The sequence below is a fragment of the Chionomys nivalis genome, chromosome 23 (genome assembly GCF_950005125.1).
Source record: "Chionomys nivalis chromosome 23, mChiNiv1.1, whole genome shotgun sequence".
Taxonomy (NCBI): domain Eukaryota; kingdom Metazoa; phylum Chordata; class Mammalia; order Rodentia; family Cricetidae; genus Chionomys; species Chionomys nivalis.
This window is the reverse complement of record NC_080108.1, coordinates 25,149,508-25,169,303: the sequence shown is the minus strand read 5'-3', so window position 1 is coordinate 25,169,303 and position 19,796 is coordinate 25,149,508. Positions and strand designations below refer to the sequence as shown.

The following is a 19,796-nucleotide window of genomic DNA, read 5'->3' as shown; positions in this document are numbered from 1 at the left end:
CTATTTCGCTGTAATTTTATATTATGATTTGTATTACCATGATGAGAAATACAGATCTAATGCAGCAGTTTTAGTCTCTACTATGCCTTTCTTAATGTCTAATATTCTAGAATAAAATTTACAGGTAACCTGTAGATAGAATTTTGAAATAACTAATATAGTGCGCTATCTTAGTCAGGGTTTTTATTGTTCTGAAGACACCACAGTCACAGCAACTCTCATACAGAAAACATTTAATTGGGGTGGCTCGTTACAGTTTCAGAGGTTCAGTCCATTATCATCATGGCAGCATGCAGGCAGACATGATGCTGGAGCCGAGAGTCCTACATCTTGACTCAGAGGCAACAGGAAGTCACACTGAGGGAAGCTTGAGCAAAAGAGACCTCAAAGCCCTCCCCCACAGAGACACACTTCCTCCAACAAGGCTATACCTCCTAATAGTGCCACTCCCTTTGGGGGCCAAAGTCTTTCAAAACACCACATGCTCTTAATATAAACAAAGAAGAAATCAATTTCAATAAAATAACATATATTAAACTGATAAGAACAGATTCCACACTTGATCTTAGTCAAAAGGCCGAGAAGCGATAATAACATGTACCTCAATGCACATTTTCGTATGTATATCTAGACTCCCAGACACTATGATCCAATCTGTTTGTGGCCCACACATAAGCATAGCCTGTACCACTTCTATTGTGCTGAGGATACAAAGACCATGAGCAATGCTGCTAATTCAGAATGTTTTATCTGAAAAGTGAACAACTCTCAGTGACGTTTCCAACAAGAGGCAATTTTTAAAATATCGAGAGTGTTGCATTCTTGGGAAGTTCAGCACATATGAAATCTCATCAAATGCTACTCTCTGCTCACATGGACGTAACAGTGTCATGAAGGCCGATAATTACAGATTCTCCCATCTATTGCTCATTGGACATTCTAAAGGTATGTGGAACTCAAGATAATTCTTTGCATTGCCAATGGCTCTTTGCTTGACTCTCTTAATGCCAGTCTTGTTTTCCCAGTTTGAAATAACCACAACATATTCTCTCCCCACATGCTAAGTTCACAACTTCCCCACTAACATGTCCCAGGTACAATGCAGCATTAACTCCAGATATTGTTTAACAGTTTATGGATTTTTCCTATATACTAATAGCACACCCCTTCTGGGCATCCCATGGCCCACTGCTCTGGAAACAAGGCTATGAACAAGATCATCAATGGCTTCTGACCTCAAAGACCAAATGATCACATAAACAAGACAAGTGATAAACACAAACTCCTTAATAAACCACGTCAAGGGTCGTGGAAGGAAGGACTGCTCCTGTGAAATGGAGTAACACTTGAATCTAGTTTAAATTGCAGCTGTCTGAGCCAATCACCTGCGACTCAGACCTGAAGGTTGTCAGGGTGGCAGCCAGATTAAATCACTCTGCTTTCCCATGAGTTCAAACCAGCTGAAACTATCCAAGCTCAAGCCACTGTAGTTCCAAGGGTCATTAAATCCAGATTTAAAATAATGGATGGGAAAATTTCCCAAAGTAGATAAAGAAGCGAAATACATAAAAAGATGCCCCCATAAAAATCAAAAATGGAACTACGTTGGGTACCAATCGACACAAGAACAGTTATAACAAAAATATGCAAAATAAGCCTGAGCAGTGATATGGAGGAATCGGAACCTTGTGCATTGCTAATGAAACTTTAAAATGATTTTGCCATGGTGAAAAATCATAGAAAATGTAAACATTTCAATGTTAAGATCATTATATGATCCAACAATAATATTCTAGATATATGCTCAAAAACACCTGTAAACAGATACTCAAACCCTCTCACAGGAGTGTTCATAGTGGCAGTATTCAAATAGCTGCAAATACCCAAACGCCTGTCTGCCAGCAGATGGGTAAATAGATTGTGGTAGATGTACCCAAAGGAGTATGATTCAGTTGTAAAAAGAAAACAGTTTTATGTTTTTGTTTTCATGAAGTGGTATCTTGCTGTGTAGAGCAAACTGGCCTCAAACTTGCAATCCTCCTGCCTTAGCATCCAGAGTGCTTGGATTGTAGGAATACAATTTTAATATGTGTTGTGTTGGATATGAGTCTTGAGACTATTATTCTATGTGAAGGAATTCGGACATAAAAAAAAAATCACAAACGGAATGACTCCATTCCTATGAAGGTCTAGAACAGATGAGTTCCTAGAGAGGAAAATCAGACTGGGGATTAGCAGCGCTGAGAGCAAGAGGACATCGCGAGTGATTGCTTAACCGGTATTGGTATTATATATTAGGGTGATGGAAATGCTTGGAACTTGGCAGAAGCTATGGTTGTTACAGTGTTGTGAACACATCAAAAACCACCTGAGGGCTGGCTGAGATGCCACCAAAAGTGACAACCTGACTTCAATACTGAAATTCGTGGGATGGAAAGAGACAACTGATTCCCAACAGTTCTCCTCTGACTCCCACATGCACACCATGGCGCGCGTGCACACACATACGTGCACATACAAAAGACATGTATACATAAATAAAACGTAATAAAATGCCCCTGAGTTCACTTTAAAATGTTTAATGTTTTGTTGATTATTTGGAACCCTAACATCATGCACCCTGATCTATCCCCCACTCCAACTGTGACACCCCCCCAAAAAAAGTCCATTTTGTGTTGTCCATATACTCACTGGAGCAGTTCAAACTCTTAGTGGCTGGCGCACCCAGTCCCAAGGAAAGATGTATCTTTTCCCACCTGAACACTGGACAGAAGCCATCTACTGTGGAGAGCCATACAGAGGCTGGTGAAGCACTGAGCTGTCTCTACCCTATGCCCATGCCATGCCAGCAAGGGGCGGGACCAACTCTCTTGCACCGCATTCCACTGCCTGTGCCTCCATGAAGCGGCTGCTGGAGAGAGTCCGGGCCAGCTCTCCTGCGTCCATACCACAGCTGGCTCTAATAGTAGTGGCTGAAGAGGGATGGGGCCAGCTCAGGATGGCCTACAGACATCAACGTGACTTTAGATGGCAGCCCAGGCCACATGCATCTGCAGGCCTTCTGTGGTAACACTGGCCACAGACATCAGCACAGTCCTTGGCCGTATCAAGACCATGGGTGACTCATGGTTCTTGGTGTCTGCACAGACGTGGGCCTCAACATGGCCTCTAGTGGCTACACATGCTCCAGCATACAAAATGTTTGATTTTATATTGTGAGTTTTATATCAATATTATTTTTTGTTTGTTTTGGGTCTCGTTGTGTAGTTCTGGCTGTCCTGGAACTGACTATGTAGACCAGGCTGGCCTCAAATTCACAGAGATTTACTTGCCTCTGCCTCCTAAGTGCTGGGATTAAAGGTGTACACGACACACAAACACATATATATATGTGTGTGTGTGTGTGTATTATTAGAAATAGACAGACAGACAGATAGAGATAAATAGGTAAATAGAGATAGATAGATAGATAGATAGATAGATAGATAGATAGATGATAGATAGATGATAGGTAGGTAGGTAGGTAGGTAGGTAGATAGATAGATAGATAATAGATAGATGATAGGTAGATAGATAGATAGATAGATAGATAGATAGATAGATAGATAGATAGATCCTCTTGCTTTTCTTCTGCTTGTTTCCAGGGACCACTCAGGTATGTACTCATACATTTTGCAAACAGCTTGGACTATTTATATTTTCCTCACAATATGAGGGGTGCACGTCACTCGCCAGACACCTTCTCATTACAAACAGCAGTTAGAATGACAGGAAACCCTTGTCAAGCTCAGGGCCTATCTGAACATCCCTGAGTGGGGTGTCTAGTGTCATGAAGTGTCCTAAAGAATTGATTGCCATCCTCTGGAGTCTAGGAGGAGCCATATGGAGAAGGTGGAACATGGTGGGAAGAGCCACAGGGGCCACGGAGGAGAGGAGATGCCTGAATAGGGTTTATGGAAGCTGACTGTGGTGTGTGCTGGGAAAGACCCCTAAGCTTAACTCTCGAGGAATGCTCCAGGCTCTTAGAAAGATTTCCAAAAGTGGGCATATTTGCTTCCTTGTTTATGCAAGGAACTCGTCTAGACACAAGTGAAAGTTAGAAGTTGAAGGAGTTAATATTCCCATTTCCTCCAGGAAGATGGAGGCTATGATCTTTGTGGTTGTGGAGGGACACAGAGCCAAGGAAGGGCAATCATCTCAGTTCTTAAGGAAATAGCTCAGACCAGAAGCCAGTTTAGTCTCCATTTTCTAGGTCAGGGTAGAGACTGTAAACACCAGAAACCACACTATTTTGAACAGAAAAGGATTTAATACAAGGATGGGTGTTTTAGAAAGCATTGGAAGGCTCCAAGCGCAGACCTCAGGATGGTGAAGAAGAGCTGCGAATACAGCTGTGGGGGCTGCTGCTGACGGGTGGGGGGACCCAGGAACTGTGCTAGACAGGCCACCTACAGACAGCAGTCTATGAGCCAAGAACCAGTACAGAAACCTGAGCTAACAAGCCAAGGGGGAGTTTTAAAAGAAACACTTTAATACTTGATTGACTGATTGATGATTGATTGATTGACTGGTGGATTTAGCGAATGCACATGTAGAGAAGAGACATCTTGCAGAAGTGGAGTCTCATGTGGAGAGAGGACAGCTTGCAAAAGTCCGTTTCTCCTTTCCTTCCACTATAGAGTTTCTGGGGACCAGACTCAGGTTGCCAGGCTTGATAGCAAGCACTCTAACCACAAACCATTTTGCTGGCTCCTGAATGGTAGATTTTGGCCTACAAGCAAAAGGACAAAAATGGTTAAGGAGCCCCCTCTGTCCTGACAGAGCAGGAAATTACTGAAACTGGGCTGGGTAAGGCCGAATCCAAAATATCCTCTGTATCATTAGTCAGCAGTAGAAACAGGGGGTGGTCTGCACCGTCTGTCTTCCAAACTATGCAAGGCCATTAAATAGATCAAAGGGAGTGACATCCAAAAGTTGAGCTGCAAGGGAACCTGGAAGAGTTAACTTTAAAAATAAACCACTTACAGAGGGGTGGGTGTTCACATGTTACTGCACCCGTGTGTGGAGGGCAGAAGACAATTTGCAGGCGTTGATGTTCTCTGACCACATGGATCCCAGGGTTAAACTCAGGTCATCAGGCTTGGCAGCACAGGAGCCTTTACCCCTGAGCCATCTTGACAGTCATAAAAGTTGACAACCTTTAGTCTTGTGTACACACATTGAAACTGAAAGGCAAAATGGAGTCAGTGCTCAGTACCCACTCAACTTTCCCTCTGGCTTTTTGCTCTTCTCCTTTTCTTCCCACCCACCTATTCTTTTTCTTCTTTCTCCTCTTCCGCATTTTGCTATTGCATTTGTTTTTTTGTTTTTTTGGGTTTTTTTTTTTTGTGGTATTGTTGTTGTTTGGTTGTTTGGGTTTTTTTTGGGGGGGGGATGAGATAGAGTCTCACAATGCAGCTCAGGTTGACCTTGAATTCAAGATTCTCTTGCCTCTACCTCCCAAGTTCCAAGTTCTGAGATGACAAGCATGTGCTCCCACCACTAGCTCCACGAAACCTTTTAATAATGCTGAAATTATCTTCAAGTTGGTACCTAAACGTACCCTGTCTCTTACCCCTAAAGACTGTACAAGTCCTGAAAGGGATTGCTCCCATTCAGGCCTAACACACTCTGAGGATTTTAGAACCGGGGAACATTCACTTTGTCCTCATACAAAAACTAGGGAAAGAAAAGCTTCAGAGGAGTCCTGGGAGTTCAAATTCAGCATCGAGCGCTCACAACCAAATAACACATACACACACACACACACACACACGCACGCACGCACGCACGCACAAACACACCCTTATAGAAACACTCACCATTCTGGGAGGAAGTGGCTAAAATCATATTTTCCTAGGCATTGAAAGCGTTTACACCCCCCCCCCCCACACACACACAGAAGCAGCTGTGTAACTGAGCAGCCTTGTCATGCCTGGGGCAAGTTGCGAGTGCCCCTCCGATTTGCCCCCTAATTTGCCAAACCATGGAACAACAAACCTGCAATTGGAGCTGTATTTTTAAATCATCTGAGTTTTATGTGGCACTTTCCCCTCTGCATACAGCCTGGCCAAACGCTGTTATTTTCCCGGAGGAAATACAAAGAGTGACCTGAAAATTGCTAGTCACATTTAAAGTCAGGAAGAGCGAGTGGGTTTTTCTGGGGTCACCTCCAAGCTGGACTCCGCTCAGTTGTCTCAACCTCATGATGCCACAAAGTCTAGCACCTGAGACAGCCATGGTTGACTCTGGAGTGGGGAGAGACTACTGCTTCCAGTTGTTCTGTGCAGATCTGTGTGTGACCTTAGCAGCCATTAGAGAAAAAAAAAAAAAAAAAAAAGGCATGCTTCTGGTTGGAAATAAGGAGGGAATCTGGCCCTGGATTCCATGTCACTTAAATGTCAGCTATGTTCTTGTTGCTTCTGTGGTAAAATGTTCTTACTCCACCCCCCAATGAAGCGCATGACATTTCATCTGTTCTAGAAGTGACAGAAGACAGGTCCCTCTGGGATTCACGCGCCTCTGCTGGGATTGTCACACCGTTCGCCATGCTAACATGAAGCAACAGCTGGGTTGGAGAGAGCTGATAAAAATAGCAGTGTAACTCAGAAAGCAGGCTGCACGGGGAAGAAGGGGAGTCGAGCCTACAGCGTGGGGTGGCAGAGACTTCTTCGCTTTTCCGACTAAGAAGAGACTGGCTCTTCTTAGAACCCCACTTTTTCAGAAAGAGCAAAACAAGTTGATTTTCCATCTATATGTTAAGTAGGAGAATGAGGAGACAGCCAGGCTGTTTCAATCTTCCGCAGTGCCCCCATTTGTAAGCAACTGGTTGACCCAATTGTTAGCCGACAGATCGGACACCTGGGCAGTGCAATCCCTGAATGAATGAGCTGAGTCAATGCTGGGAATTGGATTGTTTAAGGCTGCTGTGTGTCGATGCAGGAACTTCCCACCATTTCCCTGTCTTTCCATTCATTAAAGTGAAGCTTGCAAACTGAACATTCTGACATAACATAGCTCAGATTTTTGGCAGCAGCATTAACCATATTCAAGCGTTTCCTCGGATGATGTTAAATTCTCATATCCTCGGGAATGCTTGCCACCTTTCTTTAATAGCCTGAGCAAACACACCCCTCTCAGGACTTCATCGTTCCGCCATCTCCCCCACTACACACAGGCTCCTTTTAGAGGTATGCTTGCTGTGTGTATTTATAGAATCCGGATGTACATAGGTGGGTTAGTATTTCACATCTCATGAAAAGGCAGTCATCTGAATGGACCTTACAGAAGAGTTAGCAAAGTCGTGTGCGTGTGTGTGTGTGTTTTACACTAGATCATATTCTTCTCTCCTCCTAAACTATTTGGTCATTTTACCACAAAATTATATTTTTTTAAAAAAATAATATATTTATGGATTCTAACCCTTGGGATTTGAAAATTGACTTACATTTTTAAGCCAGTAATAAAGAGAAGAGTTTAAATAGAAACGTGGCAAAACAGAGGTTTCCTTCTGTTCCTCCATAGTGAAAAGTGTAGTCTTACTATCTACCTTTATTCTAGTCAAATTTTAACATGAAAAATTAGTTGGTTTACCTTTCTGGCTAGACAACTGGGAATGCTCTAAAACTCATTTCCATTAATATGCAAAGCAATACAGTACAAACTTCAGTGGATAACCAGAAGGAATGCGTGCTTCTTAGGCACCCACACAATGGGAAGCTCGTACGCGTCTTGGATGGCCAGTAGTTCAGAAAGTTCTTCATTTCAAATGTGGTGGTTGTAGCCTGAATGACAGTGGCAGGCAGTACTTTCTATTCCCTCAAGCTTTAACAAACATTATATAACTTAACACAATATGATTAACTGGGATCTTAACCCTGTCTATAACATTTCTGAACCCAGCAAGCCCCACTCAAACTTGGCAATCGAGCTGTGGGTACAATTCAATGCCTCTGACCAATTACTCAGTGCAAACACACAAAGGTAGCTAGCTGAAGACCAGAGTAGCAATGCATCCCTGACCAACTGCACTGCAGATTTACACTCCACTGCTTCTGTGTTCTGGATAGGGAAAGAGATGCTCAAAGAATTTAAAATTCAGCCAAGCTGATGCAGCTAAATGGGACTCCATTCCTGCTTCACTGGCTCCTTGGTTGACACAATAGCCAATTGCATGCGCTTGCATTTGTCACCTGAATCTTTGGGACTCATCATGTCTCTGTGAAAATTAAAATTAAATGTGGTGATTTTCACTGACTTCTTCTCCTAAACACGTGCGGCATGAGAGAGAGAGAGAGAGAGAGAGAGAGAGAGAGAGGGAAAAAAAAATCTCCCAGATGGGATTTTGGAATCTGATTTCTTCAGCCAATGATTTTTATAAATGTATCAGGCCCAACTTGCTTGGATAGCCAGATGCTAAAACTGTATTGCAGCAGTTTGGGCAGCTTCTGAGGAAGTGGGGCCGCTTCCTGTGCGCATATGTCAAGTTGTCTGTGGCTTTAGTCCTTCCACCCACCAAGGAACATCTGGCCAGTGTGGGTGCCTCAAGCAGTTGGGCCAAGTCCAGCCAGGTCAGCAGACAGAGCTCACAGAGCCCAGAGAGTGGGGGTGGCGGAGCACTTGTGGGCACCGTGGTTTCCCAAACGAAAAAGCAGCATGGGAAGTGCCCACCAGCAGCCAAGACACACACGGCCCAGGATGCTGATGGACGAAAGGATGTGTTTAAAAAGAACTTAAGTGTGAGGATGGAAAGACCAAGAGAGAAAAGGCAGAGGAAGGAAACCATAGCTGCCCAGGAATGATCAAGGTCAATCACACTGCACCAAGGGACACCACCCAGTACCTCAGCATCCTTATTTTAGCCAGGTTGTTCCCGCTGATGGCTGAGGGCATGAAGGGAAGCTTAACTAAACAATCACTGTGAAAAATAAGAGAAATCATTGCTCCATGCGGATAAGCCACGAGGAAGCGAGGTTGGCAGCATCCACTGGGCCAATGGAGACCACTCCTTCCTGTTCCACTCGGCAGCGCTGTAGATTCTAGACCAGAGTAGAGCCCTCTTCTTTTCCTTAGCCACCCCAGGCACCAACAATGCAAGAAGTTCAGGCGGGATGAGATCACGTGATGAACCTCCTGAAGCAACCAGGGACAGATGAAAGGCTCTGTGATCAGTCCAGATGTGTTACGTGCCCACCTCCCAGCCTATCACTTTGTCCAAGGGCAGATAAGGTTACGATGAGTCCACCTTTGACCATTCCCTTATCCGTGGAGGGAGGAGATAGAAACTCTTTCACAGGGTGCTGGGCAGTGTGGAGTACCGAGTCCCTGACAGAAGTGGAGCTCTGTCTTGCTGTCCATATGCTGCCCTCTTGGTCACACAGAGGCTTCATCTAGTAGGAATCACCTGGGAGCAACAGGCTGTCTTTACTGGAAGGCCATCTCAGAATCTCAAGGGGTGGGGACAGTTTTATAAAATATATTAAATTTATAGAATCCATTTCTTTGGCTTTGAATCATAGTATTTAATTCCTCTAGAAATCTCCAATAAAATTGAGGAAGGACCCAGAATGTTTCCTTTTTAAAAAAAGTAGATGAATTAAAAATGTTGAGACACGGCGTTTAAGGGAAAGTTTCTTCAATTCCCTCACCAGTGGGAGAATCCATTCCAATCTGGACCGAGTTTGACTTGGACCCCTCAGGTATCTGTGGGATGAATGGAAGAAATGGTTCGGAATGTTCCCCGGAACATTCAGGGTGGGGGAGAAGGACAGGGAAGGGGGGCGGAAGAGAGGGAGACAGACCAAGGCTCTGTCGTGGGTCAGGCACACTGGATGCACGTTCTTTAAATGACCTCATTTCATCTTTCGTGGTGTCTCAGAGAGGGACAGCCACATAGGCTATCTGTCACAGGTGCACCGGCCCTAAGATGGGTGTTTTGGCAACTTGCTTAGTCTCCAGTCTGCCACGTGGCTAACAGTGCATCTCGGTATGCATCAGAGTTCAGGGGGGATTGACAGGACGGTGCCCACAAGCTGAGGATGATGAAGACACTACTTCCTGTTCTGAAACCTCACTAGGATACACGAGACCTCTTTCAACCCTGAATCTGCTAGAGGTCCGTCCGGCTGCAGCCTAGAAAACAACCAGCCTGTTTCCGCTTCCTGCCTAGGGGCTGCAGAAAACAGTGGGGTTGAGTGGAGGGCCGAGTGACCACAGGCAAATCACGATGACCAGAGCCACTTTACCCTCCGCGTGAAATGGAGGTGACATCTCGAACCTGCCTGGGGTTGTGCTGAGGGACAGGGGAAGGTCTGTGCCAGGCTTCGGAGACAGCGCCTGAGGGGTACAGGCGATGCGCAGGATCCGGGCAGCTCGTGTTACAGAGGGAGCTGAAACAGCTGCCAACTTATTTTTATTTTATTTATTTATTTATTTATTTTTACTCTGAGCTTGGAGGCCTTGCTTTGCTCAGCTTACTGGATGGCAGCCAAGCTAAATTAACACTCTTATCTTCTGGCCCCTGCAGCTGGCAGCCCTCCCTGCAGGTCCTTCCAGCATTCTCCTTAGGCTCAGCCATGAGCTGCTGGGAAGCCATTCTGGGCCATCAAAGCCTGCTTCTGCCCAACGCTCCTCCGTTCTCTCATAGGTGAGACGACTTAGGGTTTTGCTCTAGGGCCAGATGAGCTCATGCACAGGAAAGGGAAGGTCACTGAGGTGGCCGAGCTCCTGACAGAGTGGAAACCGGGCACAGACAATCAAAATGTTACCAGGTTTTGCCAGAGTGAACTCAGCTAGCTGCTTTGGGCCTGTTAAGCAATCCAAACTGTGCCAGGGGATTCTGCCCCAGGGTTTTCTTAAACACTTTTCTGAAATTCTAAAGAGCCTGCCAAGCTCCTAGGAACATGATTAAAATGCCAATTCCACCTGAGGAAGTCTGGAATGAGGCAGAGATCCAAAAGTCCCACTAAGGTTGCAGGGGATGCTCCTGACCTGGCTGGTAACACATTTCTGAGGAGCTGGGCTCTAGACACCATCTCTCATACTTTAGTCTTGGTTATTGTCACATGTCATCTTTTTGCTAATTTTTTTTCTGTTTTGTTTTGATAAGACAGGCCCTCATTGTAACTCAAGCGGGCCCTGAACTCACTATGTGGCCCAGGCTGGTTTCTAACTCACGATCTTCATACCCTCAGCTTTTCAAATGCTGAGATCACAAATGTATAACACCATACCTGACTTTGTTTAGCTGCGTATATGCATTTGTATGTGCATGAGTGAGTGCATGTGTGTGTGTGTGTGTGTGTGTGTGTGTGTGTAGGTCACAGGTTGATGTTATTGTCCTCCTGTATTGCTCTTCTTCTTGTTTCCTGAGACAGGGTCTCTTGATGAACCTGTTACTCTCGGATGGACTGGATAGCCTGGCCAGGAAGCTCTGGAAATCCGTCTCCAGCCTCTGTCTCCCCAGTGCTCAGTTCACACAGATACACCTGAGTTTTTGACACGAGTACTGAAGATCCAGACTCAGATCCCCTGGCCTGTGTGGCAGGCACCTCATCCACAGAGCTGTCTCCCTAGCTTCCTGTTGAACTTTTATTTACCTTAAATCTTCTTTCTCAAAACCTTTTATAATTTTCTTCACAATGAGCCACCTTTAGCTTAGTTGCGTGTGTACTGCTATGAAATCATAGCAGTGATGAATGCTTTTTATTGTATTCCACCTTAAGGTGAATGCAGAAGCATTTAAACTGGAAATCTTAGATGTGATCATTTTTGTCCAGCACAGGTGTGGCGTCGCCATGGCCTGAGATACACCACTTGCAAGGGTTTGGGAGAAACCATAAAATCCAAACCTTGTGTTTGAACTTTTCTGCTCCAATGGCTGCTTTAGCTGCATGAGCTCTGTGATTGCAGAGAGGCGTCGGGTTATTTGCGGACAATGGATTAAAAGTAAAGAACACCTTCCCTCACCCCAGGCTTCTTGGGAACCGAGTATCCCATCCCAGGCCAGGACACCAGAAGATTCTCCGCCGAAGCTCTATCCAACTGACATTTTCAGAGGGTGGCTACTATTTTGTGAAAACCCTGCAGAGACTAGCGACTAGAGAAAAAAAAAAATCTGAATTCCCTGCAGACTCCAAGGTGCTTGTTTACCAAGTAAAACATCCCTGGTGAATCGGTTCATTTATAATTAAATGTAATAATAAGCCATTATGGCTAAATTAATTTTGAGCTAATTACATGGGAACTCCATGTCCTGTATAGCTTCTGAAATAAAGAGTCAGTGTCAGGTACTGTGAAGCTTTCCAAGGCCAAAGCCTCCAGGGACGATTCCAGAAGGCCCATGAAGAAATACTATGTTAAAAGGCTGATATTCAGCACCCCTGCAGGCCGAAGACACTTGCATGACAACTTTGGGGTGCTCTGGAAGCTGAGTAGGGATGGCTTTCTATATATATACCTCTGGATACTCTGGGCCAGAGCAAGGTTTTTCTATGGAACATGGCTGGCTCTGATGATAGCCAGGAGAAACCAGCGTTCTAGTCTCATAGGTTTTGGAATGGACCCTTCAGTACTGTGAACATCTGATGTGCCTGGATATCTTCACACATAGGATCCCATTTCATCCCCCAGCAGAAATTCTCACGGACAAGGCAAGTGTAAGAAAGCTCAGCTCAGTTTGCACTTACACTCAGTGAATGGCCATGCTCTCCTTCCCCAGAAATGATGGCCATGAAGAACCGCTGCCCCATCCAGACAGTCCTATAAGCATCTCTGGTCCCACTGAGTGTCTTCTTTTGACTTTAAGACTCTGCTGGTTCTCCACTTCATACTGACCCTTCACATTTGAATGTGTGTGAATCTGAAGATCACTTGAACCCTCCGCTCTGCAATGGTGTGAATGAGGGGGGCAAGGGAACCACTAATGTGAAAACCCCCAGAAAGGGAATCTGAGAGCACCAACTACCCCCTCTGGGATGACTTTATCCTTGGAAGAGAGGCTACCTTTCTCTTCTGACCTCTTATTAGCTAAGTGTATCCTTTGGGTGCTGCATTCCTGATTTTGATATACTCGAGTAGTGAAACACCCTCCTTATTCATCTGCAGATTTCTCTTGTGTTGTGTTTATGGTCTGTTCAATCTTATATAAGGTGCGAGTGAACATTAGAACACTCCGGGTTATCATGCCATGAAAGGACAAACGGGAACCCCTCCATTATTGGGAACTGAGGTGGTGTGGGAAGTCCTTCTGTATATGTGTTGCTTTTATTAGTTAGTAAAGAAGCTGCTTTTGGCCAATGGTTTAACAGAATATAACCAGACTGAGAGAAGGCAGAGTCAGAGTCATAGCCTCCGCTGGAGCTCACAGAAACTTTGCCCGTAGGCCACAACCTTGTGGTGATGCACAGATTAATGAAGATGGGTTAGTTTAGGATATAAGAGCTAGCTAGCAATACACTTAAGCTATTGGCCAAACAGTATTGGAAATAATATAGTTTCTGTGTGATTATTTCCAGTCTAAGCAGCCAGGAACAAACAAGTGGCCTCTGCCAAAACTAAGGCACTAAAACTGTGTGCCTTACCCCAAGCAGCCAGCACCTGCCTGGGGGTGTTTGTAACCATCCCAGGCTAAAATACTTTCTTGGTTATGTGGCTGGTTTGGATTATTAAGGTGACTTTTGAAAGAATTCACAGAGCAGGTCCTTCTCGGGGCTTTAGAAATGATGCATTTTAATCTGAGTTGCTCTTCAGGACAAAGAGATTAGGTCGATGATACCGCCCCTGTGTTTCCCATTGACTTGTGACACTCTGGTCTCCTGAATGGTTTGCCCTTTCCAAGGGCCATGGGTTGTGTCTGAGGCAATAGCTGGCCACTGAGTGTGGGGAGTTTGGAGTTCCAGGGAGTGAATGCTGTGAGGTGATTTGCCTGTGTCAGGGCCTGGGGCACATGACATTTGTGTTCCATGGTGGGATGTCATTTCCAGATGACTATCCTGGACCTTTTTACCTGGCCTTTACTTTGACCCTGTTTGTGTGTTAAATGCAATGGACACCTCTTTGAATGGCTCCTAACAATCACCCAAATTGTTGTGGCCGTTTGTTTCTAATCCAAGGAAGTCTGAGGCATCCATGAACAGGGTAACAGGAGACACAGAAGGGTTGAAGATTCAGGAAAGGGCAGGAAGAGCCACCCAGTCAGGCTGACCGGAGCAACCCCAATGACAGGAAATCATAAGCACGGCCTGTGGAAATACTCGCTTCTCTTCCTGTCTGTGTCTACTTTGACATCTGCTGGCTGGCACCCCCACCCCCAGCACACACACAGTACTAATTGCTTCCCTGGGGGACATGACTGTTAGGTGCAAAAGAGGCTAAAAGGTCTCGATGGGAACTAACAGGGCACTGGCTGCCTTCATGGTTCACCCAGGGCTCTTCCCTTCGCCAGCCCTTGCTTTCCCTACCTGTCTTTCCTGGTGCAACGGATGGCAGCTTGCCTGGCACTGACAGTCACATCTGAGAGTTGAGCTCCTTCTTGCTGCCTCTGGGTGTGAACTGAGTGTGGCAGAATCTAGTCTGTGTCGCTTAGCATCTGGGGAAATGGGAGGCAGGGTGGGAAGAGCAGCTGTCACTCAGCAGCTCCGTTGTTAGGCAGGAGGGCACACTGGTCACAGTGCTGGAGGTAGGACTCCTCAGACTTACTCCAGCCGCCTCAATAGGCTCTTTCCTCGTGCTGCCTTTGACCCTGGTCATGCCTATGTTCTTCCTCCTTGTCACTGAATCACTGTGACTGCATCAGGTCCCACTTGTCACTTGGTTTGGATCTTTGAGTGGAGCATCTTGCAGACTCCCAGAGAACCTCCTTGGCAACCACATCCCAAGTGTCTTATGGGAAAAGAGAAACCTTGCGATTATTTGATTTCTCAACATTTGAACCCTGTGCTTTGCTTGGAGAATCACCAGGCTGCTGCCACCACTACCAAGGGTGCTGGTGCTAATGCTGGTGCTGATGCTGGTGCTGGTGCAAGTGTCTATGTGTGTCAGTCTTAGTGTGGAGTCACAGCAACCATCCAAGAGGTAGTATGTCCAGCAACACTTTCTTCTCCCAGAATGCCTTGCATCCAGGCTCAAACTTTAGCAACCGACTTGGAAAGAAATGGATGGTAGAATGGACGGTAGTGGTGGCAGGGACAGTGCAGCCACTGGGTCCAGCTCTGGAGACAGAAGAAGCGAGAATGTTGAGTGGATGTACTGAAGTACCAGTTAGGCCAGGTCTGTGCTGTACTTGGATTCCTTGCTTGTGCTGTTGACCTCCAAATGGTTCTCTCGGCTGCCTAGTGTCCTCTTGAAAGATTCCCTTTGCCATAATTAAGTCCAAATTGGTGTCTCTTGCTTGCTTTTCAAAACCGTTACAAGCAACACCTGTCTCCCCCTGCCGCAAAGCCCATCACAGTCCCTTCTCTTCATTCTGTTTTCTTTGTGGATCTCCAAGCTTCCTCTATACAAGGATAGGGAGAGAAATCCACTCGAATGCCTGAGGGGCTAGAAAAACTACATAGTAATTATAATAGTCATTGATAACCCAATGTTTTGGCTTCTTTAATAAATAAGCAAAGCTAAAGGGCGCAAATCTGGCCACAAGGGTGCAAGCCTCTTGGAGAAGCCCACGCATATTCTAGAGCCATAGTGAAAGTAGCCACCCTGGCAGGAACTTCAGCAGATGGTCCTGGGTGGTCTCCTGAAATCCCTATCAACTCAGGGTGGCACAGCCAAGGTTTGCATAGCACCAAGGGAACACAGATGTGCTGGGAAGCCTTGATAATGGAGTAAGAGGACACAGTGGCACCTGCTTTGACCTGGCTACCAGGCAGACCACAGACAAATGTGCAGGGCTGTGGGCACCAATGTCTGAGAGCCAATGAGCACTGAAGTGCCGCGCACCGCGCCCCCGTGTCTGCACTCTGTGCGCTGGCACCCAGTTCACGAGCTTCAGGCAAGGGTGCTGGAGGTTAAAATACACAGACACACACAGACAGACAGCAACACGGATCATCCTTGAATTCCCCAAGAATGCCCCCTTTATTGTGTTCAGGGTCAGATTATATAGAGATAGCCACGCCCCAGGAAAACCCACCAGAAACCACTCTCCTGCCATGAGGAACTCCTGAAGGTCTCGTGCTCAGAGCAGCTGTAGGCACTCAGATCAGGGGATTACAAGAAATTCAGGATCTGGGGTCTCACTGCTCCCAACACTGACTATCTCTGTCACGGTTACACCGTTCCTCTCAGTCCAGAAGGCATCCTACCTAAATGTGACATCTGGAAAGAAGGGGAGAAAAGAATAATGAAAAAGATCATGCAGCGATTCCACTTTTATCCAGTATATTGGAAAGGAGTTAGTAGTGATGTAATGTGGATAGAGGGTTGGAGCTTAGTTCAGTTCAATGGGGAAATTTTTTTCAGTGAGTTACTCCCTTGAATGAATCAGCAAAATGTATGCCCTCTTTACCTCTTGGGATGGCCCGAGATTTGATATGGGCTAGGTTGGGAGGGGTGAAGATAAGAGGTTAGAAACCATCTCTCATTCAACTCAGCATCCCAGGGGTGGGGCTGGGGTAGTTAATGGGAGAGCACTTGTTTAGCATGCTCTCTCTAGGCCCAGCCCTCACCCCAATACCCACGGGCACCCAATATACAATTTCAGCTGTCTGAACTTACAGCACATCTGTGTTCTCTTGCTGCTCTGCAAACATTGACTGTACCACCCTGGATTGACGGGGGCTCTAGGAGACCACCCAGGGCCATGTGTGGTTAAATCTCTGAACTCACTGTCAAGGAAAGTCTCCACAAACTGGCCTTGAAAAGTGATGTGTGCCCATTGGTCATATGGAAAAATCAAGATTCTTATTCTTGGAAATTCGCTTATTTCCTGGGAGGAAAACAAATGCTGCATTTAATTAAAACAAGGTGAGAAGAAAAAAAAAACAAAACAAAGAGGAGGAATCAATACATTTCCATCTGCCTTTGCTACCTCAGACTCTGTCTTTGGAAGTTCAGGTTTAAAGGTTGTTGAGTGCCTATTAAGAGTGTCCCCAAAAGATTAGCATTCTGGGACTACCAGGCTGGACCTGAAATCCACCCCCACCCCTATGCCCATTCCATGCATCCTGCCCATCCTTTTCCTGAGCCCTTTGGCTCTGTGTTATTTCAGAAGCATCTCTTTCGGACACGCTTTGTTTTCACGACAGCTTTGGATTCCACAATAGCCAGGATCGCATCTGCCCAGTATGCATTTGTTGCTTTCTGTACTGTGACTCGGACCACAGACACTCCTTTGCCTCTCACAAGCCAGAGGTAGGGAATTTGAGATATTCCCTGAGCAGTCAGCCTCAAAGCCAGGAAGCCCCATGATCTCCATTACTTTAGGTACGTCCGTCCTTGTGTGGTTCCAGCTCCCAGTGGGCAGCTCACCCCACCCCGACAGTTCCATGCCAGTTTTTTTCATTTTATTATCTCCTCATTCAGAGGGCTTATTAGCTTCCATCAAGATTTCAAAGGGAAGGGGCTGGAGAGATGGGCAAGAGCCTTATTGTTCTTCCTGAGGACTGGATTTCGATTTCCAGCATCCATGTGGAGATCCCCGTAGAGATCTTGAACTCTCTGATGCACATACAAACATGCAGGCAAAATACTCATATACAGATAAAATAAATAAAACAAGCAAACAAACCATGCATATAAAAATTTTAAGATGTCTAAGGAAAGAAGGATATAATTTTTCAGAGGGGAGTAAGTTCTTACCTGGAGATTAACACCTTGAGTTGTATTAATGTGCTTTCTCCTTTTCATCCCCCCTTACTCATTGTTTTGTCCCAGTCACCCCACCTCCATTGCCACCGTCTGTGAGGAATGGCTGGAATGAAGGAGGCGCTGAAGCCATAAGAATATTCTGTTGCTGACAGAGCAAGCCCTTGAAGAGCAGAACTGAAAGCAAGCCTTTAAGCTTGAGGTATCGGCCCTAAAGTGATTCTGGCCTTAAAGTAGATTTCCCTCAAATCTGAAAATCTTGGAGGGTGGGCATGGAGCTGTTATTACAAACCACCGTCTAGGAAAGGGTGCACAGCCCAGCATAGTAAACTCCATAGGAGAGGACCAGTCTTCCTTGTGCTGGCATGGGGAATGGGTAAGAGAGAAGAGACATTCTCGATGGAGGAGATTGAGAGAAGACACTCTACAAAGTGGGCAGAGAGCGTGTGTGAACATTCTAGGTGTGGACATTTCAGATGCCGAGGAAGGACCTGAAAGTATCTTCAGTTCCCGTTTAGAAGTCCACGCAGGTTCCCACCTTGCCGGGGCATCCACCTGCAGGTCGAGTGATTTCAAGAAATAGTGGTATGGCACATTTAGCTAGAGAGTAAATCTGAGATACAGGGGGCCCATTCCCCTGGGTGGGGTGGGTGTGGGGCTCCGGTGAGATTTACAGTTTCCTGTGTGGGCAGGTGGTAGAGAGCTGGTGGGGGGCTGGTGCTAAGATGTCTGAGGGAGAAGACTGAGTGGGGCTGGTAGGAGACAAGGTTACCCTGGGATGTAAGAGACCATCATGGGACCTCACAGGGTGATCTCTGGATACCGCCCACCTGTGCTTAGTGGAAACTCCAGGACAATGGGGAAGCCTGGAGTGGGGGTTTGTTCTGCTGGAGTGGAACCCACTTCCTGGCCACGCTGTGGGGCAGGAAAACTGCTTTGAAAGGGGCTCTACCACCTTGATCAACTCAATTAAACTCTTGATTGCCTGAGCAATGACACCAAGGGGATGAAAGGTTTTAAATGAGAGAGAATTTACTTAGAAGCCATAACATTCACTTCTTTTATCTGTTCACTTGTTTAGTTTTTTTATTTTAATTTCAGTAGAACTACAACTTTATGAGTTTGATTAAGTACAATTTAGAGTTTCAAGCCATTTGGGTCACTACGCAGCTGAAACCTAGTACACCACCCAAGCGGATATGATATAAAGTGGCCGTGAGTCAGCTTCAAGGACAGTGGTAGCAGGATCAGTGACTGTCATTTTACTTTCAAAAGCCTTGGGAGGGGGCATTTTCTTCAGCGTGTAGTCATGGGTGTGTGTCCTTGGTCCTGTAAATAAGCCCTTACCGGTGCTTCTGTAAGTAACCCCAGTTAAATCGCTTCACCCCCTGCCCCCACCAAAAGAAATCAAGAAAGTCGAGGACTAGTTGGGAATTAATTGGTAGGGGATCCATGGGAGGGACCCAAGAGAAGGGAACGAAGTGCCAATATGATCAAAATACACTATCTAGATGCAAGAGCATGTCCTAGTGAAACTCACCATTAGATATAATTAAAACTCTAAATCAATAAGTGAGAACCTCCCTCTGGTGGGCCTACAATATATAAAAACTGTTACAGCAAAAATAAGAACAGCCTTAATTTTTTTTTTTTTTTATGGATGAAGAAACTCCACTGGCGTTTCACAAAGATGACGCACCAACTGGCCAAAAAGCACATGAAAATTGTGCACGGTATCTATAGTCATTAGAGAATTGGAATCTAAAGGGGCGATAAAACGCAGCTCACATATATCACGGTGAATGCTGACCAGTGTGCGGGAATGGCTGAGAAGTCAAGGAGGATAAGACATGTGGGTTCATTGTAAAGAGTCACGGAACAGCTCCTTTCAGGGGTCAGCTCAGAGAAACCACATCATACCACCCTCCCTCTCTCAGTGACCAGCCTTAAGGATC

At 45.7% G+C, this 19,796-nt stretch overlaps 1 pseudogene; it reads right to left on the bottom strand.

The window, feature by feature from the left end:
• Window positions 1-422: 422 nt before the first annotated feature.
• LOC130865596 (U2 spliceosomal RNA) lies at window positions 423-589 on the bottom strand (annotated as a pseudogene).
• Between the last annotated feature and the right edge of the window lie 19,207 nt (window positions 590-19,796).